Genomic DNA, 26,965 nt, shown 5'->3' with positions numbered 1-26,965 from the left:
ATCCCTCGACATATGTTACAAAACCAGAGGATGCCTCACAAGAAACATGTGTGAATTTGTCTCTTTTCCATATTCCTCAGTTTCTTTTATTGTGATGTATTGAAAATAGGCTTTGGATTAAATTAATTCACACAAGGGAATTAGAATATTCCAGTATAATTGATAGGAGGATTATAAAGCCTCTTCATATGTCTTGATTAAAGCTGCTAGAACCATCCTCTTCCTAAGCATTTGGAAGAGATATAACTTGACTGTGAATAAAGAAGTATTCTTTGTTCTCTTTCCAATGCATTTCTGACTTAATAAGGGTAGGTAGCCATTGAAAATCCTGATTCTTAACAGATGTAGACAACTTAGAACCGACTACCGGGATCCAAATTACCAAAACTTGAAAACTAGATCAAATTAAATGTTTAAACTCTGAATAATACTGTTCAAAATATATATACAGCTTCATGGTAGTATCCATATGGAGATTTTAATTTTCACAATTTTCTGACACTTATCCATATTTAACATATAATAGTGTCATAATTTCAATGTATTCCTTTGTGATTTTAGTAGTTTCATTTACCTCCCTCATAGCTTTTTAATGTAAGTATTTTGTCTGCTGTAATCTGCATTTGAGGCCTGAGCAATTATTGAAATATATGCCCTATGCTATTCTGATTTCCTTGTAGTAAATTTACTTAATGCATACGTGATTTTACAATAATATTGCCTGTTTTCAAGAAAAAGATATATTATCTACTGAAATGCTGAAGATGTATGCAGCAGAACTGCTTAATTTAGGTGAGAATCACATCATTGGTATTGAACAATATTAAATATAACTCTCTTTTCTTGTACCCTGAAAAATGTTTCTTTTCTCTGGACTACTAGTAGGAAACAAATATACAAACAAAAAATATGTCGTTTACTTACCAAATATTAGCTGAAATTAAGAATGGTAGAGAAAATACAGCGAAATGTTGTGGCATACATGATAAAAAAGATCCAATGAATCTCTGATTTCTCAATTTTTTATTGCTTTATAAAAGATCAAATATTGAATTATGATTCAATATTTTCAGTGTGATTACATACTGGCCTGGAAAATATTAAATTATCTATATAGATTCAAAACACTGACAACAAAGAACTGTTCCTTCTTTTAATATTTTCACCCCTGCTGTAAAGTTAAGAAATCATGTATTACATTAAAAAGCAGCAGCAAGCTATTCTGCTCCAGTTACTCTCTTCAAGTGATCTGTCATAGAAAGCAAATATTTAAGCTAATTGTATTTACAACTATATTTGTTTTCAGTTCCTCTGCGTTTCTGACTCATTTTGTTTCAAACATCTAGAGCTCATTTTAAGAAAGTAAAAATTTCTTTTCCTTATTTTGATCATTAAAAATGGACTTTACGTGCATGTCTGTTCAATGGAAAAATTTTGTTTTCCCTCTGTAATCTGTGTTTTGTCATACAGAAATATATGTTCCCTGTCACAGAATGGGATTCAGCTGGATGTTACAAAAGGTTAAGAAGGACCCAGCCTCTTTTTTACTGTGCAGAATGATTTGGAAGAACAAAATGGTGTTTGTTTCCATAGGTAATAGGAAGCATAAGATCAAACCATCCTGATATGACCATTTTTAACACAGCAGTTCACAAACTGAGGGAAGGAGCTCATGGCCACTCAGAAATTGCTGGATGCGGCTTAGTTTCTCAGCAGGATGGGAAATAATCATAACAGCACATGCAGGAGAAGCTGCTGCAGAGCTCCTCGTGGCCAGGGGACTGCCTAGCCAGGTGTTTCTCATCAGCACTCTCTACCCCAGCCCTTTCTCTGAGAATTACAGTCAATGTCCTGGATTTCTGCAGCAAACCCCTATGTGTTCTCCAGCTGATAGCAACTTGGGAATGAAAGGATTTGTATTTCTTATCAAAAGATATCTGATAGTTGGAGTTGTACAAGGGAGAGCCAGGGTGAGCATTCATGTTGGCTGTTACTGGGAAAGGAAATGTTAACCAGTGGGAAACTGAAGAAATGAAAATAAAAGTACTAATTTAACTACATGGGAAAGACAAATAATGACATATTAATGTTAATTTTTACTCCCATATCCTTTTTAATCTTTTTTTTTTTATTATTTCTTATTAATTCTTCTTATGCATGTTTTAAATAAGGACCTATAATTTCTTTATAAGCATATTTTAAATACTTATGACTTGAAAATAATAATGAAAAGTTTCACAAGGCACACACTACTAAAAAGCACAGAGACCTCAATAAGGACAAATTGCGAGACTTGTTAATTTATGTTGAACATTGCACAAAATTTTACTGAAAATCCCCTGACATGACTTGACTCCATTTTCAAACATATATTCAGGAATTGTTAATGCATTCTAGTTAATAACATTATTGCCCTTTTTTAGTCCAAACCTTTAGAGGAAAAACAAAAGAACAGAAGCTAAATATAAAGAGAATATACGTAAAGGAAGGGTTATTCATCCTATATATAGGATTTATGAAATAAATGTTTGAAATTGTAAAGTAAGAAAAGTATACAATACAGTGACAATACATAGTATACTGAAAATGTTCTTTACAATACAAAATCTGCTATCTATTTTTTTAAATTTTATTTTATACTTGTGTATTCTTGGAGGTATCCAAAACTCAGCTGAAGGAGGCCCAGAGCATAATGCTCTAATTTTGAAGGTAACTTCAACTTGTGCAGAGAACTGAACCTACACAGATGACATACACAAGACATTTACAATGTAAATTTTCTATCATCATTCCATCCTAATTAGAAAAGGCCACATTTTATCAATATGATCGTTTATTAGATGTTCGTCGTTTAGTAATATAATAGATGAGGGAATTTAGGTGAAGATGTATACAAGACTGACGTTTGTGTGTTCTTTAAAAAAAACATTATTAACAATTCAGCAGGACCACATAGTAATAAAAATGGAATTTTTTGGTTGTGTATTCTGTGAATTCAAGGGATGTGTAGAAAAAATATCAACAGCAGAGTAAACTTCTAAAGGTAGGTGTAACTATTTTTCCTTCATCAGCCCCACAGACCTCCTTAAAAACCAACCGACCAAAGACACAAGAAAACCTCCACAACCTATTTATCACCTATTTGAAAAGGTAATAAATATTTCCTAAAATAGTCTTCAGTTAAGTTAAGCTGAGACATAAAACTCCAAATTATGCAAATAGACTTTCCAATTAAAAAAAAAAACAAAAAAAGGAACCCAGTTAATTTTACTGTCAGATTGTTTTTTCCTAATTTCTTTTAGATGTAGGAGGCAAAATTTTTCAAATCTTTTGCTGGGTTTTTTCATTAATAATTGCATTTTTATTAAAATATCAGTCTTCACAGAAAACAACCTTATTAAAAGTCCTTTTGGCCAGCTTCTCCTGGTCAGTCTCTACCATCTGCATTCTTGTATGTCTGGATCCCATTCTCAGTATAATTTGTTGGAGGGAAGCAATAAAAAAAGTCTATAACAGAACCTCAGAGACAATTTCACACATCTGTTCCTGCAGGTGATCTTTCATTCTTTTTCATTTATAATTAATGAAAAATAATGGTGCTGACACAAGTTAATTACTATGAAAAATTACAGTTTATGCTATTCATTATTTTAATGGCAAATTACTTGAGCTTTTCAAACACTGTGCCTAAGCAATTAGAAGTGTTCATAAGGAGTTCACCTGTGAATTTTTTTTGTATGAGTTTGCACTGTTTGCACTCTGTGTAGTGAAAGAAACACATAATGTTTTTCATTAACTACTGAGGTAACACAAGAGATATTAATCACTAGTCCAGTATCTGAGAGAGGAAAATTAAGAACAAACTGAGCATATGTTGATGTAGCAGAGGTCAATCAACAATACACAAAAATATTCATTATAGTTAAAATTTTCACAACAGAGCTAGAAGAAATATTATTAAATCATTTCACTTGAAAATGATTTAATGTAAGTAATTGGAAATACTGTCATATCTTCACCAAAATATTAAATTACATTTTTTAAAAATAGAGTTATTATTCTCCTAGTTAACACATGACAATTAGAATAGTTTTTCTTCTATGTCATGCTCTTCTTATTAATACACAAATACAAAAAGTGTATGCAATATTTTTCATATAATTAAAGGTAATGTATATTTGAAACATATTAAATAAGTCTAATGCATTCAGGAAAATAAATGTGAAAAATATTCACCCAATGTCTGAGAAGGAATTGTTTTGCTTTTTACTTTAAAAGTTGAATTGATGAGAAATAGTTTTGCTTTTTACTGCACATCACTGGTATACTTTGAATAATGCACAGATTAACACAAAAATTAGCTAAAGAAGTGCTGCTAAACCTGTTTATCTTTCATCTAATTAGCTTTTAGGCAGATTAAATCCTACTTCATTATTCATCCATCTACTGCTACGTTAACCTTATAGAAATCGTATCAGTTTCAGGACAAAGATTATCACAAATCACAGAACATGAATTGCAAAACAGCGCTTCAATATACATCAAACATCTGATCCCCAAAACAAAGTCAGGCTGCCAGATTTTGCAAGAGAAGAGAAATCACAGGAAGCATAAAAGAGGTGAAGTTGTACATGAAATTAAAAAAGAAACTAGATTTCCATACTCTAAAAATACTGTAGACAACATTAAGTGCTATGATTTCTATAACTATTTTAATCTTGACTGGGGTGTATCAGTTGAGTATATCAATCTGATATACAAGAATTTAGGAAACTACTGAAATTTCTAGCAGATCAAAAACACAGGGGAAAATAACATGTCAGGAGTTTACTCACTTTTACACATTTGTTAAATAATATTTCTTTTGAAACATAAAAATAAATTAAATTGAAACTTTTACACCATACATGTAATGTTTCATGATACAGAAGCAAGGATTCATCTTAATTATTTTATTTATTTATGTGTCATAAATGAGACTTGGTAAGACCCAGGATGCCTATTAGATCACCAGCAAATGGTAAACACAACTGAGCTCTTGTTGTAAATTTGTGGCATTGTTGCTAGGCATTTCCAAAGCAAGTCTGCAAACTACAAACAGGTTGTGCCTTTGTGATGCAGACAGACACTCACTGGGGACTAGTCCAATACCACTGAACTTATTTTCATTTAAAGCTAATAAATACATGAATTCAAGATCGTCAAATCTTGGAGTCTATTATCTAGACATTAACTAGCTGTTCCTCTACATCTCTGTTGCTTGCTTACATTCCATGTAACAGATTAAATCCAGCAACGATACTCCCAACTGCCAGCTCAAAAAAAGAAGAAAAGTATTTATTTAGATTCTCTATCTTCTGAGCTTGATTGATACCTTACCAGTATATAATTTAAAAAATCCTTGGAAATCAGGAATATGGGCCACCACATCAATAAATAGTGTCATTTGTGTTACTGTCCTTGACATAATTAAGCTAGTGAGGTCTATGACCTCTGGGAGATGGGAGGATCCACTACCTTCCACATTGCTGCGATTTTTTTAATCAAAAGTGTTAATAGATATTTTAAACTTCTGAGTGTAGGAGTAACAGAATACAAGCACAAAAGACAACTTTTTTTTTTTCATTTGATAGCATAAAACAGTTGCATGAATGGTTTCAAACAACGTTTATAAAATAGGTCCCACAGAGTATTACGAAGCCCGATACACAGTTTACATGTAATGCCTTCTAGAGGGCCCCATTTTAGAAAGTGATGTCTAATATTTCATTTGGAATATCTTAGAGATCCACCTATAATCTCATTTCTAAAGGCAATAATAAAGAGGATATGACACTCACCACAGTAGGCCTATTACACATTTACTTGAAAATTTTAAATTATTTACCAAAATAATTGGATAATGAAAAATAAAATCTAAAAATTTGGTCAAATGGTTGACTTACAAATGTAAATGTCAGACAATTCCACACTGCATCTAATAATTGCAAGTGAATGGGTCTGTTAACTAGTTATAAACCCAAAATAAGGAATTCAGTCCCTTATTTATCTACATTTTAAAATCACGTGAACGATTCAAGGAGCTGATAGTACATCCTGTTTTAGACTTATCCTCATTATGTTTTATTCCAGATTAAGATAGAAAACAAACAAAGAAACCAATCAGTTTTTTCCAGTTTGGTGGCTTCTGCACATCCTGGGTTTTGGCACATGAAGAAAGTGTGTAAAATAGGCTGGAGTCGTAAAAGCTTACTACCAGTGGGTCCCAGTAGAGGGATCTTCATACTTAAAACAGAGGTTCAGCATTTTAAACCCACAAGGGCTGAGATCAGATGATAGTCACACAAAGTTAAAGAAATCTGAAAAAATACATGTTAGAACATATCTGCATCTCTAAAATAACCTCAGAGCTTTCCAGCTCTTTCTCCCTAGGCAGTCCAATAACAGAATCAGGCATTTTCAATATACAATTTGTCTCATTGTAATGAAATTTTCTAATATAGGTCAAAAGAGTTGTGCACCAGAAGTTCATGATTTATCTATGTGGATTACAAAGTGAGCCCTGGGTAAATAAATCAGAGACTCAATGTAAAGGCTTGCATTGTAGATGTCAAAAGGTTGGTGAGATGAATTCCTCTTCGTGGCACAAAAAGTCTTCACAGCCCTGCTATAAATTGAGACAGAGACACCAGCAATCAGAAAGAAACCTGAGAGAGATTATTTATGATTGCTAGGGAAGATTATCTATCAGCTGAAAGAATGCCTCCTGCCCTCTACCTGTCTGCAGCCTGGGCAACAAAGCATGAGCCATGATCACTTTCAGTCAAAGGGGAGGATAACAGCTGGCTGAACTGCTCAACCTTTCCTCTCCCATTAGCCTCCCCTAGAACAGCATCTTTACCACCTTTCAAATTCCCCCTCCACTCCTGTGAGTGAGCAAGATGCAGTCAAGACTGCCATTCCTTCCTGCCTAAAGTTCTCACAAAATGATGCTCAAACCAACCTGACTCATTTTGGCAGGCAAAATAGGAAGGGTTTCGATGACCAGCAGACCCAACAGGCCAATCAGGGATTCACAGGTAGCAAGTCACAAGTAGGTAGGAAGGGAGGTATGGTTAAATTCCTCTTAAACATATTCAGATAAAAAAACAGTGAACGCATGCTTACTGTCTTGCACAAGATTAATGGTATGCCTGGCTGAATTTTATGCAGGTTAAATTTCTCTGCTGAACTGGGATTGAAATAAAATTTTGAAAACCAAACAGAAAAAACTCTCAGTTTCCATATGGTAATTCCAAATCCGTCTGGCTGATGAGTTCCATTTTAAATCTACATTTTGATAATTTTATTCAAAAGACAAGTGTGTGACATCCTAATCCCGTCTAAGACAAAGACAATGATTACTTGGACCTGTGCAGCTTTTATTCAGTGCTCATTTGTTCTGTTCTGGTCTACAGTTCAACTTAAGTTTGATGTATAATATTAATCTATTTTGTAGGAGTTGATCAATTAACTTGAGAAAACTCTGTGCAGTGTTGATTCAATCATATAACAAGCATAATTTAATACAAATCATGCATCAGACATTGATTTTTCTCAACTGCTTGGTAGAATTAGTGTCACTAAAAGATGCAGCCAAGCTGAACTAACAATATTAAGCGTTTCTGCAATTTATCTCTTGCTGTAATGAACAGTAAGTGATATAATGACCAACAAGATTAATGATAAAATAAACATGCTACTTAGATTCACTCCACAGTTCAATTCAAGACAATGCCTTGTAATCAATAATATGGGACTTGTAATAATAGCTAGAAACGCTAATATAAGATGGACTTATTAATGGAATTTGAAAATAAAATATTTATCCAGTAGTAATTTTTTAGTTATATAAATTTCAAGTTACCAGAATTACTGCTGCTAGAGTAATGTCAATAGATAATCTGAAAAAAAAGCCCAAACATAAAAATTTCAGAATATTCCAAATATTTTTGTTATTCAAATCCAGGAAAATAGTTTATAGAAACTTAATTGAAATTTCCTCATGAAGTATCAACTTTTTTTTTTTTAGTACTTCATATTTATATTAAGAAACCTAGCAATCACATGCAACTTTCAGACTCTGGATCAGAAAAAAAGGAAACAGTATAAGAGGTTCAGTATAAAAGGAAACTAAATGGAGCAGTTTATGAAAAGAAAAGCTTAGAAAAGTCTTCTGTCTTACTTTCAAGCAGAACTAGTGAAGACTGAAAATTCTTGTTGACTACTCAGTGGTCAAATTTCATTTGCTACATCTCTGTTCTTGTATTTTTTATTTGTGTGTGTGCTGTGTATTATTGTTTGAGTTCGGTGATTTTTCTGTTTTGCCGTTCCTTTGTTCCCAAACACTAAAAAATCTCATTCTCTGCTGAAAACACTTGCCGTTGGCACAGACCCTGCTCCACTCTCTAGTGCTACCTCCCTGAAAAATAGAAGTCAAGCAATTTATTTTGAATTTCTAGAACTGATAACCAATATATTTTCTTGCACAAGTCGCAATTTTCAGAAGGAAATCAAATGTTTAGCTTACCAAGCTGCAAAGAAAATCCCTTGTGGCCACAAAAAGTTATTAGAATGTCAAGCTGATCATAAGTCTAGTTTATTATCGTGTTATGAACTACTGCAGATATTCTTACAGTTTAAAACTCTGAGCAGAGTCATGGCATAAATCCTCTCATTTGCTGCATTGAGAGTTGCCTAAATACAGTGTAATTTCTATGAAGTTTAATTTCAGACACCTAATGGCAATGTTTAATGCCACTAACTGAATCAATTAACGACTAATATTTTGCATTTGGTGACAGAAAATTGAATAGTTTATGCAACTAATCAGACATATCACTTTGATATAGCCCTATCTAAAACAAAGAATTGTTATAGTGGTTAAGATTTTTTCTTAGAAATTTGTTGAAAAGTAATTTCAAAATGCTAGTTGAAAAATAGCCAAGTGTTTTGTATACAAAAAAAAAATCATCTACCTTTTTAAGTATTTTTTTGCAACTGAAGTTTTAAAAGTTTTTTTTCCCATATGCTTAAGGATTTAAATGTAGTGGCAAGATGCTGCTATTTCATAGATCTTCAAAGATGGCAAGATAAGTTATGAAGTAACATTGCCATGTGTTTAGTCAGATGTGGAGAAAAAGATGTATCTCCTGTATCTAGCAGACACAGGTCTAAATCAATCATGTCAACAGAAATATAAAGACAAAATTCTGTGCTTCCATCAATTGTCTTTCACTGTAGATTTCCATGTTCAAAGAATTTATCTAACAATAATTTACAAGTATTCATCAATTTACTATAGTCTGGAGTAAAAAGAAAACCACGCATTTATATTTAAATATTTTATTTTTTCTAATAAACAACCAGAGATACAGCTAAACAGTATATCTAAATTCTACTTTGCACTACTTCTATTTGTGTCAACAATAAGATAGATAATAGCCAAGTCTTGGATTTCAATTCTACAGCTTGCATAAACTATCTTATCAGTGAAAAAATATCCACTAATATTAACTAAAATACTTTATGTTTTTAATATTCCTATGGTCATAAGCTAAGAAAACCAACAAAACAAACAGGGAAAAAAAAAAAGAAATAAAATTTGAGATAAACAGCTTCCTGAAAATTTTGTTATTTATTTCTTAATTGGCCAAATACGCTAAAAGTTAAACGTCTCCACTGAGCTAAGACAGGAAGTTAGTTTTCTTAGTACTCACTCAGTCAAACGTTGAAGATTTCTAATGTCCCAGAATTCCAAAACTGATTGACTTTACTGTCATTGTCCTTCAATACACATTTTAGCACTCTAGTATATTTTGAAAGAGTTTCTGTTTTTTACAACAGTTTAAAAAAATTTCCTCTATCTGACCTCACTGAACATCAAAATTTGACTTGCTTGTAGCAGTATGCTAAATATAGAACTTTCTAAACTTTCCCTCAATAATAGAATAATTCTCATTATTACTTTTTAAATGTCAAAAGCTCTTTAGTTTTTTGTCATGAAAACTTTAATCTTGACTGCAAAATGTTAATTGAAAGAGGGTGGTTTGGTGTTCCATTAATGGGAAATAAAAGACTGAGAAAGACAAATCTTTTAAAGAAAAAATCAGTAGCTATTGAGATTTCACCCACCATACTACATCCATGATGGCACAATTATTCTTCTCAGATGTTAGCCTCAGTCCTTAAGGCTTAAAGACTCTGAAGGTGTAGGTTAAAGAGTGATCTGGTTGTTGTGACCCGTGGGTGGGGATACTGGAAGCAGCAGCTGGAGTCAAAATAGAAACAACTCATCATGTTGTTGGTCCTTCCCAGAGGCAGATATCGAGGACAATTTTGGGAGGCTGAGCAGGATAAAATTCTGGAACATTTTCCTCCTGAAGAAGGTCCAGCCTTCTTAGACTGCTTTTCTATTCAGGACAGCCTCCCTAAGGACTCAGCTAGGCCACTAAATAGGCTAAAGTTTACCCACCAAAAAGTCCAAGGCAGCAGTTCTACTGATCCTGGACCTTACTTTACCAGCAATTGGATGTTCTATCATTTAAATTTTTTACCTTAGACAACTTGCCATCATCACATGACCTACAAATCCTTCTCTGTTTGCAAATGGGTCCAGTGGGGTTCTATCTACAGATTTCCTTCCACCAACTGCGTAAGGAAATCTCTCCTACACAGAAAGGTTCCCTCCGGAAGCCCCTAGACTTTTTCTTCTTAAGTGTATTGTATTTCCAACAAATGTCTAGTAACTTGGAGACCTTCTAAAGGCCAAGAGCTCAATTTCTACCAGCTACGGATAGAATATTTCATCTGTCTCTTCATGCAGGTTGGATGATTGATAACAGATTCCAACCAGGATATCTGTCTTGCTGACTGTTCCCAGCACTTACTTATAAACATTTAACTCTGTTGTCACCATCTTGAAGCTCAAACAAGTAAAAACACTTCCTAGTATAAAAGCAACACCCCTATCCCTTCTGAAGAATTTGTAGCCATGCGTTGCAGCACTCCATTTGCCTAAGTCAACCACCATGTTTCTGTGATTGCAATTATATCATAGTTTTCCTGCTTCACAATGGATTCCAACTTCTCCCATTTGCTGTCTGTGCTGCTCTGCATTACTGGATGTGCAGCTCAGTGAGCTATTGATCCCACCATCTATTTGGGTGGAGAAGCCCTAAATCCTGTCTGAAAATTCTCAATCGTTTCCGTGGCTTCTAACACATAACAACCTCTACATCTCTGATGCCGTGTATATCTACATTCCCTGGCTCCACTGAAGGGACTATGGTGCTAAAGACATCAGCAAAGAGATGTTTCAAATGTGCTCCTGTGTACTCAACACATCATGGAATAGTCCAAGGGACCTCGACAGTCGACCTTAAGGTTTTTTTGTGCCACCCCCAGGCTTGACTCTAGTGAGCCAGGATCTAGCCCTTCCCTCTTCAAATCTAGTTTAATGGTCTTTCAATGAACCCCGATAAGCTCCTGCACGAAGATCCTTGGAAACAGATGTACAACGACTGCTGCCATTGCTGCCATGATTGCTCAGTGTCTTGTGGCATGGACTGGACTAGAGCAGACCAGACTAGGTAAGACTACACCAGAGCAGTGCCAGCTAGAAGGGACTTACAATGATCATCTAGTCTAATGGTCAAAATATCAAATTCTGGGCACTTTTCAAATTTATGTTTCTGCACTTGGGGCTTTTTTGGTTGACTGTTTGAATTTTTAGCTTTAGTTTGGTGTATTTTGTGTGCTTGTTTCCCTTTTTTTTTTCCTTTTTTTTTCTCTTTTTTTCCATGGAAGAAATTACAAGGAAGAAGAAAAAATAAAGCTCATACTAGGAATTTCAATAAAAACTACGTATGGCAAAACCCTTACCTGGTACTAATTAAAATCAGTCTTAATGAAAAAGAAGAGGTGTAAAAAACATATTGGCTAACAGTGAATTTCCAGAAGAAATTTGAAATAACTGAACCTTATTCTTTTACGGAAAAGAGTCCCAAAGAAAATTTGCCACAGTGCACTAGAAAATTGTGTGATTCTGACAATGGGGAAATTGTTTCTTAAATGTGTCCTAACCAGTGTTCACATGGCTGTGAGGAAAGTATTTGCTCTTTCCTAGGCAGCTTCAGTTGACTTCATGGTCAAAAAATTAGCTGCAGTTGCTTTATTGTGAGCCAGTTTAAACCTACACACAATGTTTATTTTTGATTTTTCTGCCCACTAATTCCATGCAGTTATTATGTTTCATGTAAGCAATGCCTTTTTTATTTACCCTGAATTTAATTGCTACTACTTTGAGTGTCCCTTTGTTCTGTTACTGGAGTATAAAAGAGGGATAGATTATCACTGAACCTTTGTAATTTTGTTAATGCGTCAAAGTCCCATGTTTATTTCCTTGTAATTTGTGCTATCTTTTCTTGCATAAAGCAAAGCAACTTCACAACCCACCTCTTCAGCCCTTCAGACTTACATTTATAATTTGAAATGAAGACAGCAGATTAAATGCCTGGGTCTTACCTGATGGGAGTTGTGGAATACCAGTTCATTCATTCATCTGCATAAGGTAAGGGTCTGGTTATGAGAGAAAGAAGATTATGTATGTATGAGCTTCTGCTCATAGAAATCAGTGCTGGTTTTCTTGAAGGCTTTAAGCATCTGTGGGTAATATGAAGACTGCAAATAATCTTAAATTCTGTTTTTCTCTAGCCTTTACAGTGATGGACAGCAGATAAATCCAGGTAATACATTTTTCGTTTTCCCTCTCATTTTCTTCCTGCTTTTTTACTATCCAATGGTCTTCTCACCACCATATTTTTCAATCTGTCATGTATCCAAACAAGTAACTGACTTCTGACATTCTTAGGTGTGTCTGCCCCGTTTTTGCTCACGCACATTTGACCCTTTCAATTAATACAAGCACACCTCTCTTGTACTTAGCAGCCAAAATCTGTTACTGATTACATGTGGTCAGAAAAAATTTGGAGAAAAATGTTTTCACTGATGTTTATGTAGGACTTAAAGTGTTTCTGTTAATACACAGTTCTGGACAACTTACTGCTTTTTTGTTCACCAGCCCTTCATCTTCCAAATTCATGATAAATATATTTTGATCAATATGGTGTCATTTATAGTTATGCAGATCTAAAAGTAATTTCATGAAAGATAATAAAGAAATGAAGAAGATAATAATTTGTATTTAGAAGTATGTTTGCAATAATTTCTCATCATACAGAGAGAACGACTTGTGAGAGAAACTGTGTTGTTAACCAGGGACAGAAAAATTACTTCAATTTAGGAAAAAAAAGTACTCTTTATTGTAAATATCCCAGCATGAAATCTTAGAGTGTTTAGCATGTCTTTAAATATTCTTGTTGGATTATATATATTTAGTTTGTTAGATGCCTGATATGATCCATCCAATGGTCCTAAGGGAACTGGCAGAAATGCTCACTGAGCCACTCTCCATCATTTACCAGCAGTCTTGGCTGATTAGAGCACTCCCATTTGACTGGAAGTTAGCAAATATGGTAAGAAGGGACAGAAGGAAGATCTGGGACCTACAGGCCAGTCAGCCTGACCTCGGTGCAGGGGTAGATCATGGAGCAGATCAATGTGAATGCCATCACACAGCAAGTACAGGATAAGCAGGGGATCAGAAACATGGATTTGTGAAAGGCAGGTCCTGCTTGACTAACACAGTCACTTACAAGTCTTCATTTTCACTCATTGTTAGTTCCTGAGGGAACTGGGGGGGTTTACCCTAGAGAAAAGGAGGCTCAGGGAAGACATCATCTCTCTTTTCCTAATTAACAAGTGATAGGACAAGAGGAAATTACTTCAATTTGCACCAGGGGAAGTTTAGATTGGATACGAGGAAAATTTTCTTTACCAAAAGGGTTTTCAAGCAGTGGAACAGGCTGTTCAGGGAAGTGGTTGAGTCACCATTCCTGGAGGTATTTAAATTATGTGTGGATGTGGCACTCAGGGACGTGGTTTATTTGTGGACTTGGCAGTGCTGGTTAACAGTCGGACTTCAGGGTCTTAGAGGCCTTTCCCACTCTAAAGAACTTCCATGATTCCATGATTGTAGTCTTTCTCCTAAGTATGATGCATAAAATGTTTATCCTGTTACACAACATTGAGGCACACACATTTTTGGTCAGGAAATATACTAAGATGTAGAACATGGTCTATTGAGAAGTAGAGCTGTGTGGAGGTGCGGCAGCCCGAACCGGCTGATCCCGAGTCCCCAGCCCTGGCGGTCAACGCCGTCCAAGCCATCGATGAGAAGACCGCCGAAGACGCCATCTCCTGGGGCTCGGCAGAGGCCGAGGTTTGAGCCGCCCTCTCCCCTCCCCTGGAAAGTTTCTCCTTAGTTTATAGGTAAAAAGTTCTGCTTCCCTGCCTCGTTCCCACCCTTGTTGCCACTCCCTGCTAGAAGTTTCTGTTATTGCCGCTCCCCCATTGGTTGATATGTAATCTCTCCCCGGTTCGTATGATTTGCTCCCCCGCCTGCCCCTCATTGCTGTTCCAGAGCCTGTTGGCTCCGCCCCTGCCGTCCCGCCCCGGGAAACCCCGTTTATCTCTATAAAACCCTTGTTCCCCTTCCCTCGTGGCCGGAGTGGTTCCACATCACGAGACCCTACGCACTCAGTGCCAGGCATCTCCATGGTCCACCCCGCCCGAGAGCCCCTCAACGCGCTCCCCCGCTGCTTCTTCCCTTCAATAAACTGCGCCTTGAGGACTCTCAACCTATCTGGACTCTCTTTACCTCGGGGGCGGCCAGCGATACCACTGCCTTCCCACTCAGAGGACATCCTCCTCTGCCACGAGGCCATTTGGCGGCCCTGGGGCCGACTGAAGCTGCCCGAGAGCGGAGCAGAAGAGCAGGGTAGGCTGAAAGCCAGGACCTTGGCTGGGTCCCGGCGACCCACCAAGAGCCCAGGAAGCTCAGAACGAGACACAAAGCAACGTCTTACAACTACAGAGCTGTATAGTAAATGAATTAGCAAAACCAGAAGTTTCCTGTTTGATAAAAAAACTGTAATCAAAATATAAGATGAAAATATCATACAAAAAAGCACTCAATTTCCTCCAGAAACTCCCTCTTTTTTTTTCAATATTTTAATATAAATTGATCAAGTTTGTCTCTTGTCCCCTTTCAACTTTATTATAACCAGATTGATTTTTCTTTCTTGTTTCCAAGAGAATTTGTTTTACTGCTTAATTTACAAGCCCAAGAGTATAGCAGATCATGAGACCAAATATGAGAGGCCTTAGCAGTCAATGATGCTATGGTATCACTGACTCTCCCTGTAAGATCACAGTGCTTTTTCCTAATATATCATTCTGTGAGTAAACATAGGGAGAAAAATATTGCATAAGAAATTTGAAGATGAAATTCAACTAATTATTATGTGAATTGTAAATGCTAAAAGGGAGAACAAGTATGACAATATGTCTGCATGGGTCACCATTAAAGAGAAAAATGATTAGTCTAATCTGATAATTGTTGGTTGGTCACTAAATTCTGCACTAGGCAAACAAAAGAATTGAAAGAGTAAATGTCAATGAAAAGTCCTTTTAAAAAGCTGTCCAGAGTGTTGTGAGCATAGCATAGCATAGAACTTTGATGTTTACTGAAGGATTTATGGCAGTGATTTTTTCTGTGGTGGAATTCTTAATTACAGTTGTTAATGAAACTTCGCAGGAAGTTCATTGCATGTTTTCCAGCAATCAAATAAAATCACAGTTTCAACTGACTATAATGGTGTAAGAAACATATTTCTCTTAGAAGAATACCAGCTCAAGCTCCATGTCCTGAGCAGTCTCAGATTTCTCCATGATACCATGTTTCACAGAAAGTATTGGAAATACAATCCATGGTCTGAATTCTTGAAAAGAAACATGGACACATATTTCCTAATAGTGTAAGTAGGTTTGATTCTTAGTGGAATCAAGAGAGAGCAATTCAAAGAGCATTCTTCCAGACTACTGCCAGACGATACCAGTGGCTTTTTTTAATGTCTGAAGAATTTTAGTTTTTTCTTCTTTTTGATTCAGGAAGACATCATTATCTTGAAACAATGCTCATCCATCTGTTTACTGTAATGTTATGATTTGTAGATAAGTATGCGCCTATATTTTCGTGATTAAGGCAGATGCTAAAAAATAGGGGGAAAAAACCAAGATGACTATGATAAGGTATAGCATCTTTCTTTCTAAATAGACTAAATTTTAGTCTTTCTTATATGCATCATGTTATTTTTTCTTTTCTGTTTAGGGTGATATTTGAGGAACAATTAAAAAACTTTGAATTGAAGCTTTTCAAGTCGTGACCCATTTTTGTTAAACCCTTTAAAAATAGGTCTATACGCAAATGTGCATATGCACACGCTTATTGTATAACTATATAATATTATATAAGTTGCACAGATATATATAAATAACCAGTGAACAGCGGCATTCCAAATATATTTTAGTAACTGGTATTATTTTCGTTACTATTTATAATTACTTTCAAATTCTGTATAATTATGAATCTTCAGAGTCAACTACTAAAAAATCAGTAAACAAATTTCTGTAACATATACAATCTTAATCCCATAGTAAACAAGTTAAAAGTATGCATTGGTGCCTGGTCATATTCCACTTTTTCACAGTGTTTTTTTGTCAATCAGCATCAAAACAGGTATGAGAGAAGACAGAATTAAAGCTATGACAAGTGTAAAATTGTCACTCTAAATTTTTCTGGACTTTGGAAGCAAGTACCTGAATTGCGATTTTCTTTTTTGCCTTGGAATCTCTCAGCCTTCCCCAATACATTAATCTGTTTTCTTCAGTCCTGGATTTGAATTTAAGATGAGGGATATTACTGTGGTGTGGTGGGACTGCAGTAACAGATAAAAATTATATATGTGCACTTTTTTCCGAAGAGGCCAAAATCAGATGTAGAAAGGTAATAAATTATGTTTTAAGTAAAGTTGCACTGCTTTGTGTTATGAAATAACTAACTATTAAATATAAAATAAAAACCTTGTGACAATACTACACTACAGAGCTCACATAATATCTTGGATATTGCTCCTGATGGAGTTGCAATGAAAAGAAAACAGGAAAAGGAAGAGGAAAAGAAATAGAGAAAGGAAAAAACGAGACTAGTGACTCTCAGGAGGGCTCCTAAATTAGATACACACAAAAAAACCCCATTTCTCTTCCTAGCAAATTTCAGTTACAAAAAGATGCTGACACAGTTATTCTTTGTGCTCAAAACAAAAATGGCAGACCCCCTTTTTTGGCAGACACCATCTTCCCGAAACGCTTTTCTTTTGAAAATCACCTGAAAATACAAGCTGGCTAGGATTCTACCATATATTTGTTTTTGATCAGGGTGAGGATCTGGCTCAATTTTAAGCAACTTTGCATGAAAAGAAAATAATATAAAAAGTAAAAAAAAAAATTAAAATTAATTAAAAATTAAAAGGCTTGCACTTTCTAGTAGATTTTTCTGAGGTCTATATTTCCCCAAAGCCAGCAATAGGCTTATTGCTTTCAAAAATCTGATTGTAAATAAAACTGTTTCCATGGGAATTGTAAAAACCTAAAAGTCTCATTTGAAAATGGCAGACAATTGTTGCAAACTCAAGCCCGGTAATTTTAATTACGTTCATGAAGGAAACCTTGTCTGACTAGACTAAACTCTCTGATGCCAATACACTTCGTCAAAATGGGGAGGATTTTTTAACAACCATTGTTATATGTTTTCATCTCACACATAAAGCTTACCTTTTTCATACTTATATGAACTGTGGTTATACATTAAATTATACTTAAAATGATAATTAGTTACATCTCTAGTGCTGAAAGACTGTGAGGAACAAAGAGGTGATTTCTTTAATTCATCAGGTTTCTTTCCTTGTGGTCTATACCTTACTCCTACGATTGTGCTTTTCCCAGTTATATAAAGACTTGTGTATTGAATATGATACTAATTCAGTAGAGTCTCTTTAATCCCAAAGAAAAAGAAGTCTCTCTATGAAAAACACATGCTCCAGCTACCATATTGGTGTTTTTGCACTACTCTGGATCTTCAAACAGAAATTAGAAGTCATGTTGAAGGGAATGTTAAAGATCGGCAAAGAATTGATTGTCCTTTCTTTATTGTTTATGTAAATTTTCTTAAGTAAAACAATTGAATCTGGTAAATTTGGGATGTCACTGATTAATGGATACATGCTAGTGGTGTAAAAGATGGGCCAGATCATGGGTTAGTAGCAAATTCTTATAACAACAAGCAATTAGAGCAAGGGGTTCAGTAGTGAATTTCCCTTTTAAATTAAATTAATAAAGTATTCCTGAATGAAAAAGAGAGGCATTTTTTTCATATTCAGACTTTTCAAGAGTATTCTTTATTTATATAAGCACTTTAAGGAAATTTTAATAATATGGACCACATATGGGTTGCTAAATTTCATATATTATTTGTCAATAAATTTCAGAGAAATGTTTTCACCCTGGAGAGGATTTTAGCAAATATTATTCAAATTAAACAAACCCAAGCAGTATAACTCAGTGCAGCAGAGTATTTTTTACTTCTACAGAAAGGTTTAAGACTCATTTGTCACTGTATTTAGGTTTAAAAATGTAGAATCTGATCTTAGGTAAGTAAGACTGTTTTACTAAGGTATACCTAAATATTGCCATGCAGTATTCATAGGCACAATGTTTAAGTTATTTTCTGCAGTCTAGATCTACAGAATAAGGACTGAACTATTATGCAAGTAGAATTCAAAGCATCAGAAGTGCTCAACAAATTAATTTAATTTATAGTTTTAATTTTCCAACTAAAACAATAAAAATTAATGAACATCCATAGAAACAGTGTTTCTAACTGAGACGCAAATTTTTAATGCTGAATAAGTCAAAACAGAAAAAATTATGATCCTCTTAGTTAAATCGCGAGGTCTTTCAGAATCATCTGGAATAAGGTAGATGTCAGTCTTGATTAAATAGCCTTTTTTGAAACCCACATTATTCCAAAATTATAGTATGTCTAATTAGAAACATTTTTTTCAGTTATATCCCATTTGAAAATGAAATTAATATTTCAGTAAACTTCAAAAAGTGGCACAGTGATCACAGTCATAATTATGCAGAAATGAAACATGATTAAAATAAAATTATTTAATTCCAGTCTCAACATATAATCATGTTTGTAGACTGCTCCTCAGGGAAAAAAATTAAACAAACAATTGAGCACCCTTTGTGATCTCTTTAGTCAGATATTTTTGTGTAAGTGTATATTGTGTAGGTGTCTCCCATTCCACCCACTACTGTGGGTAGGATGGATCACTCAAATTTAGAGTTTGAAGATAATTTTAAATTCTACGTTTCATAGAAAAAGTTTTAATACATTAGTACAATTAACAAATAGCTGAAAAGATCAGATCCATTATAATATGCACGGTGATGAAACACTAAACAGGATATTCAGGAGAGACATATCCAGAAGGAATGAAAGGTACAGAATCATGTCATAGGTTCATAAGCCTGGTTGCAAACTCACAAGGAATATTTATTAACCCAATGTTCAATGTTAGAGCTAGTGGACTGCACATGAAACGCCAGCTAGTGATGTACAATATATAAATAACCCCTTTTGTGACCTTGCTGACACTCTTTCCACTCTTAAGATAAGAAACTTGAAGTTATAGTCAGCAATTTTAGCAAATACTCCCTATACCTGTACATTTTGTCTTTTTGAAAGACAGTGCTGTATTTAGGGTTTCAGTAGTAGGGCTGGAACCCCAAAACCAGGGGACTGTAAGTGCCTATTCAGTAACTGACTGTAAAGAACATGTGCTTAAAAGTGCCGCTAAATTGCACACAGACCTCAAGTCCTTGAGACAGAAATAAACGTCTGCAGTATTAAAGCAAACCTGACTGAATTATAGGTTGTGTGAGGAACAATTTGTCAGTGTTGTGTTAAGTATAATGTAAATCATAAAAGTTTGATCACTAACATTGTTAAACCACATATATTAGCATTTGCATATTTTTCAGATAAAGAATCCATCATGAATTATAAATTACAAAAACAACTTGAAATAGTTATCATTTTATTAATACAATTAACTTTTGGTTTATATCTCTTTCACCATAACTTATGAATTCGCCATTTCTTTTTGCAGTTTCTTGGTTCGATTTACAAATCTGATTAACTTACTAAAGTTTATTTTAATCGGCACATTAGATATTGAATGGGGAAGAGCATTTCCTCAGTATTGGTCATTTTTCTTATAGTGTTTTGCTTCTGAAAATGGCTCTTTTGATATTCTAGTTGATTTTGCAAACTTATCACATTACCTTCTTAATGCTCATTTATAAGTTCCTTTTAAAGTGCTCTGACGTTTTGCACAAAAGAGGAAGCTGGAATTCACACCAAGTGACAGCAAACCTGAAACATGAAATATCATTGATGGCAGCTGGCCCAAAATACCCATAACCCTGCTGAAAGTGCTTTTTAATTGTTTAAAAATTTCCTCAGAGTGGATGACATGCTTAAAGGAGCCTGCCAAGTATCAAGTCAAGAAAAACAACAAGCTAAATGTATTCCAGTATCTTGTATTCATTAAATATCTAATTTTTTGGCTCCCAAGAGTTCCAGACAGCAAGGTTTCTGATGGCTTCTGTCCACTAAAAGAGGTCCTGTTGGCATATTAACTCATTCAAAATATTTCACTGTTCCACCAAAGACTTTGAAGTAGGTTTTACTGCCCACAACTTGTTCAATACACTATGGCGTATTTCTAATTTTTTTTTTGAATGGCAAAAGATTTTCTGGAGATACCCTGATGTGATGTGGAATGAAAGGGAGGTCCGAAGTCAGTTATCAGGTTACTTCTACCCATTAAATGTTCCCTTTGAGATTTCAAAACAATGACCTGGAGAGCTCTGGGGAAATATTTAAAGATTTTCGGGAGTCCAGACTGATTTTTTTGAGTGACTGTACTGTTACTTTTCACGTGGATGACAATTTCTTCTTATCAGAAAATATTTCAGTCTAATGAAGTTTTATCATATAGAAAAACAGACCTTATCTTAACTATTGGAAGAATACCTTAACTTTTTTTTTGTTGATAATGTATGTCCAGTCTAGACCAATATCAGCATGCTATTTAAAAAAATATATATTGTTCAAAATATTTACAAAGTTAGCAAATCCATTGATACAATTAGTCGACCATATGTTTTTTTCTCCCCTTTCCTTTTTCTGAAATAATTTGCTGTAATGCATGCAGGAATCAAAAAATCATAGCATATGCTGAGTTGGAAGACAGCTACAAAGATCATTCAGGCCAAACCCAGGTCCTGCACAGGACACCCTAAGAATCACGCCATAGGCTGAGAGCATTGTCCAAACTCTTCCTGAACTCTGTGAGGCTTGGTGCTGTGAGCACTTCCCTGGGGAGCCTGTTCCACTGCCCAACGACCCTCTGGGTAAAGAATCTTTTCCTAATGTCCAACCTAAACCTCCCCTGACACAACTTCAGGTTATTCCCTCAGGTGCTGTCACTGGTCAACACAGAGAAGAAATCAGTGTCTGCCCCTCCTCTTCCCTCACAGCAAAGTTGCAGACTGCGATGAGGTCTCCCCTCAGTCTTCTCTCCAGGCTGAACAGACCAAGTGCCCTCAGACAGTCCTCATAATGCTTCCCCTTGAGTCCCTTCACCATCCTTGTGGCCCTCATTTGGACACTCTCTAATAGCTTAATATTTTTTATATTGTGGTGCCCAAAGCTGCCCCAGGATTTGAGGTGAGGCCACAACAGTGTAGAGCAGAGCAGGACAATCACCTCCTCTGACAGGAGCTGCAGTCCTAAAGGACATTAAAAGAGAATGCAGATTGCAGACAAAATGTAGGTTGGAATAATTTGTTTCAAATTCACTGACCTTTTTTTAAAGAACATGCATATTCCTTGAATTGTCAGCCAGTCTTAGAAATTATAATTGGACAAAAAATCATTTTTCATGCTTTCAGCTGCATGCCCTGCTTGTATTTAGTTCTTGCCGTATTTTATAGGTTTTAAAACCAGCTACTTTTCTTACTAAAACTGAGTGAATTTGAGTGGAATACAAAATGATTCTCAGGTTTTGCAAGCAATAGGCAAGCAAAGAAGTTACTATTTTTGTTTTGAAGTGAATAGGTTGAAACCCTACAGCCATAGGCTGTGATATTTTCTGCATGGGCCAGAGTTGTTTTAACCCTTCTGAGTAACTGAGTGACTTCTGAGTGACTCTGGTAGCAGAAAACAAAGGGATAAGTACACTGACAAGTTTCACAGGCTACTGAAAATTGATTCTTACTGGTTTAAAATAAAATTCTTTAAAAATTTGGCTTTTAGAATCCTATGGTGAGGAGTTAATTAGAACCATAGCAATTTAATCTTGGATATGTAGAATCTAAGAAAATATTACAAATAAGGAATTGGCTTTTTTTCCTCTATTCCCATTTGGAGTTGCACTAACTTTAAAAGCTGAGGAAGAGCACATAGAAAATGCAAAGACCAGAATATTCAAATAATCATGTCTCCTTTGAAAAAAGTTAAATACTATTAAAATGATTACTACAAATCTAAAATTTGCATAACACTCACATTACTTCATCAATGAAACAGAGCATGAAGCTTTAACAGCAAAAATTCTGGGCACTTTCTGGAAAAACTAGGCATTAAACTTGCTCTGTGGGTTTGATCCTGCACTGGTCAGGCAGTGTCTTCTGCACAGCAGGGTCTTGAAAACCCATTCTTTCAAATACACATGTATCTCTGTAGAATTTATTGAAATTGTTCACTGATTAAAAGGCGAAACTCATGCTTGCAAAGCACATCAAAAGAGCAATGTCCACTGAAGTATATATGCAATGCTAATGGTATATGCCAGTATAAAGTGTTAACATTACTTTGGGATGTCACATAACTCATTTCTTCCTTTCCACAGCATGTGATAATGCAGCTATAGATTTGGGTTTCTCATTGCCCTGCATTTCATCTTTTCATGTTCTTCATTGTCTAGGAGTCTAAGGAGAAATGATAATATAAAAATTACAGTATTTGGCACTAACATTTTTCTTTTTTATTTGTATGTATTAAATATTGTGCAGGAAAATTATATTTGTTTAAAAGAGATTTTAAAAAAAATATTATAAGGTTACATACTTTATTTCCACTTTAATACCAAGTGTTGTTTTTATGAATAGTCAGTAGTAAAATATATCTACATAAGGAGGTATGAAAAAGGGAAATGGCATATGGTTTTACCTTCTGTTTTTTAAATTACCTAAAAAAACCCCCTCTGCAGTGCAACCTTACTTAGAACAGAATTCTTGAAAATAAGAGGTGAAAAAAAATGATTTTCTGGCAAGGATGGCAGTTGATTTCCAGACAGACTTGGTCAACACATACATAACCTTACTCTTCCTGTTAGCACCAGGTTGCAAATAAAATACTGTTCTGTTCCATTGTAATTTTTAGAAGTCCATATTCCGGGAGAAAATGAAATAATTTTTCCTATATTTGGGACAAAATAAATGTTTATTTTCTTGCTTTATTCATCATATTAAAGTGATAATGTCTACTGCAGTTAAGAATTTAAATCAAAACTCCCACAGAATTAGTTCAATTTATCACATCCCTGTTTGTCACCACCATATAGACGAGATGTATATAGACATGAATTATGTACACCAAATTACAAACACTGTGTATTTGGAGAAAAATGAAAGAAAGAAATTGTTCCTCTAAGGCAAATCTCTGTATAAATTATGTTGATTGTTTCATAAACAAAAAGGCAAACTATTTATAAGAAAAAATGTTTCTATTTTTTCTCTTGGTAAAGTTTTCCTAGACTGATTTGTAATAATGCATTCAATATGAACTCTATATGGATGTATTTGAAATAATTAGACTGTGCTGCTTTAGTAATTTTCTACATTATTTGATAATAAGTGATTGATTACCTAAATCATATATTATTCCCCTAATTTAGTCAATGAAGTCATTATCTTGAGTTGTTACATGTCTCTTGAGTCCCCCTCAAGATTTAGGCATGTTGCCACTATTTTGCCATAAAATGGAGAAATTTTATCTTTAGTGAAGACTAGAAGATACATCTTCCTCACAGATGCTCCCATTTCCAAGCCTCAGAAAATGATATGCAAAACAGCTCAGGAAGCAAGATGCAATTCTTTTCACTACATAGGTATCAGGGGCCATATGTGTTTGGTCATCAGGCCAAATGCATCCAGAAGCTTTTGTTTGTGGAGTAGACATTTAAAAAAGTATTAAATGCTTTCAGATTCCCTCACGTTAAATAATTATCAAAACTAGTTTAATAGCAAATAAAGATGTTTATGTACTAAAGAAAAGACAGACACACATCTGAAGAGTTTGTAGGAGTGACCCAAAGAAAGGAAAATATTTAAACAATTTCTTTAAGTTAGCATTAAATGGCAGACACATGATTCTCTTCCTCAATAAAATTCTGTTAGCAACCCTATTGAATCCATTCAAAGCTCCAGTCTCTAGTTCTCACTGAAGGCTTTATTGCACGACACTAAATTTAAGACCACACCTAACTCTGAGGTTTGTTCAAATTTAAGCATTTCCTCTGCTCCTTGTATTAATATTCCTTCATCTGTTTCCTATGAAGTCAAGGTAGAAAGAATAGCTTACATCTTCCTATCCCAACAGCAAGTCACCAGTGGTCTTCATCTACCACAGGAATCAATTCCTGACTCTCTTTATGCTTCCTTAGTGTTTAATAAATGCTTAACCCCTTGCAAGACCTGATGCATTTTTTCTTTGTTAACGTACAAAACAAATAATGCTATTAATAGAATTTTAAATTTCATGATCAGGAAGGAGAGACAGTATTAATGAAATCATGGTAGGTTTTTGCTCCTAGCTTTTTGAAAAATTTAGACCTGGCATAACAACTAATCCTGTTACTTTGATTTTTACACACTGAAGTCTACAGAAACAAACATGTCTTCATGATCTTTAACCCTTTTTTGATCTTAGCAATTAAGTATTGACTACAATCATGCAACCTTTCAAATTCCAAATAACAGGTACGTTCACTCCTGAGATACATGAAAACAAATCTTCCTTTATTAAATTTCATCTCATTGATGCACTTATTACAAAAGGAATGATAAAAACGCCTTGGTATTACGTCAAAACCAATCATGAAGTGTGGTTCATTTTTACTTGCTTTTAAAAGATAGGCTAAGAAACATAACCCACAGTCATTGTAGGCTTGCTGTTATGCTCAGATTGGCCACCTTTAGCCAAGTTCTTGACAGAACACTCCGGAAAACAGCTAGTTATTTCATTTGCCATATGTTTTATCTGGTTTGCAAGGTATGAATGAAAATTTCTACTACATTACCGATCAAATGTAGCCATTTTTGGTAACAAAGTATTGAATAAAAATAAATAAAAAAACACATGCTTTCCCACAAAAGTCATAATTGTAGCTAACCAAGTGAAAGACTTCAGAATTTTGAGTATGTAATCAATTCCAAGTGGCCAACCAAGCCACTTAAAAACTGTAAGTAATGTGACCTCGAGAAATAATTCAGATGATCTTGGCAATGTTATTCAAGAAAATATTCATGAATCAATTTTTTTGCATTATTTGACCCTGTAGCTGAGGATGACATTTATAAAAGAACACTACAGCACTTGTGTTTAGAAAGTACAACTCTCTTCATGTTGAACCTCACTGAATCTTTAAGAAATAAAACTTTAAAAAGTTCTTATTTTCATTTTGTTTTAATTCTTATCATTAATGAAGCAGCTGAGGGATTTTACTTAAACCTTAAAATAAGGTCACAGTTTTTGGGTTGCTGCAAATGTCAGTAGAAGGAATTCACATAAGAGCAAACCTGGGATTAATATTAATAAATGTGCTCATTGCATTCAAAAATCCTTGCAATGAAAGGTCACTGTTAGCTTTGAGTTCCAAAATTAGAACTGTCTTTTAAAGACTATCAAAACCAATATTAAAAAATCTGAACTGCATTGGAGAATCTTACCAGTGTGACTTTTGTACTAAAGCAGGATGGAAGATGTCATAAGAGTAATATGGAATAATGACTTTTGCTCTATAACGGACAAAGATGCCCACAGATAAAAGGATCACTTTCCTGATCAATAGTTTTAATCGAAGGATAAATCTGCTGAATAAATACTACCAAGAACCATTTTAATTCATCTTCCATCTCCTAGTCATCTACGACGCATAGAAGTATATGATTTTTGTCATCCACATGCATTGTCAGGCCAAATATCTTCTAGCACCTAGACACTACATTTAGAGGAGGAAAAATTTAGTTATATTGTTCAATAATGAGAAACATTAAAACAGCAGATGCACTTGCTTTTACCGAAGCTGGTCGGATTCTATTGATAACTTAACCCCTTGTAAAACAGTCTTTTGGTAAATAAGGATACTGTTAATGGTGATGATAATTTATCTATAGTCTTTTGTTTTGATATCAGCTATTTCATGTCCATTCTCTCATATGAGAAAATTGGTATATGGTAATTAGTGGCCATTATGTTTCAGCAAAATCATAAATCTATAATGAATGACTTAAATGTATAACTTGTTACTTATGTTGATGTTTCAGGGCAGGGTGGGGTTTTTGGCTTTTTATGTGTCTCTGTGTCTGTGGTTTAGTGTACAGGTCAATAGTGAATATTAGCTCCATTCCAATAACATGACGTCAAAAATAAAATTAAAAGAAAGGAGAGAATTTTGTCCCTTCTTTGGTTCTAAAGGCCATAGCTGAAAGTCAGGTTCAAGAGAAGACATTTCCACAATATCAAACCAAGACAAGCTAAACAAAACCA

This window comes from Lichenostomus cassidix, chromosome Z (assembly GCF_008360975.1).
Source record: "Lichenostomus cassidix isolate B80296 chromosome Z, HeHo_3.0, whole genome shotgun sequence".
Classification (NCBI taxonomy): Eukaryota; Metazoa; Chordata; class Aves; order Passeriformes; family Meliphagidae; genus Lichenostomus; species Lichenostomus cassidix.
Note: the sequence above shows the minus strand (reverse complement) of the source record.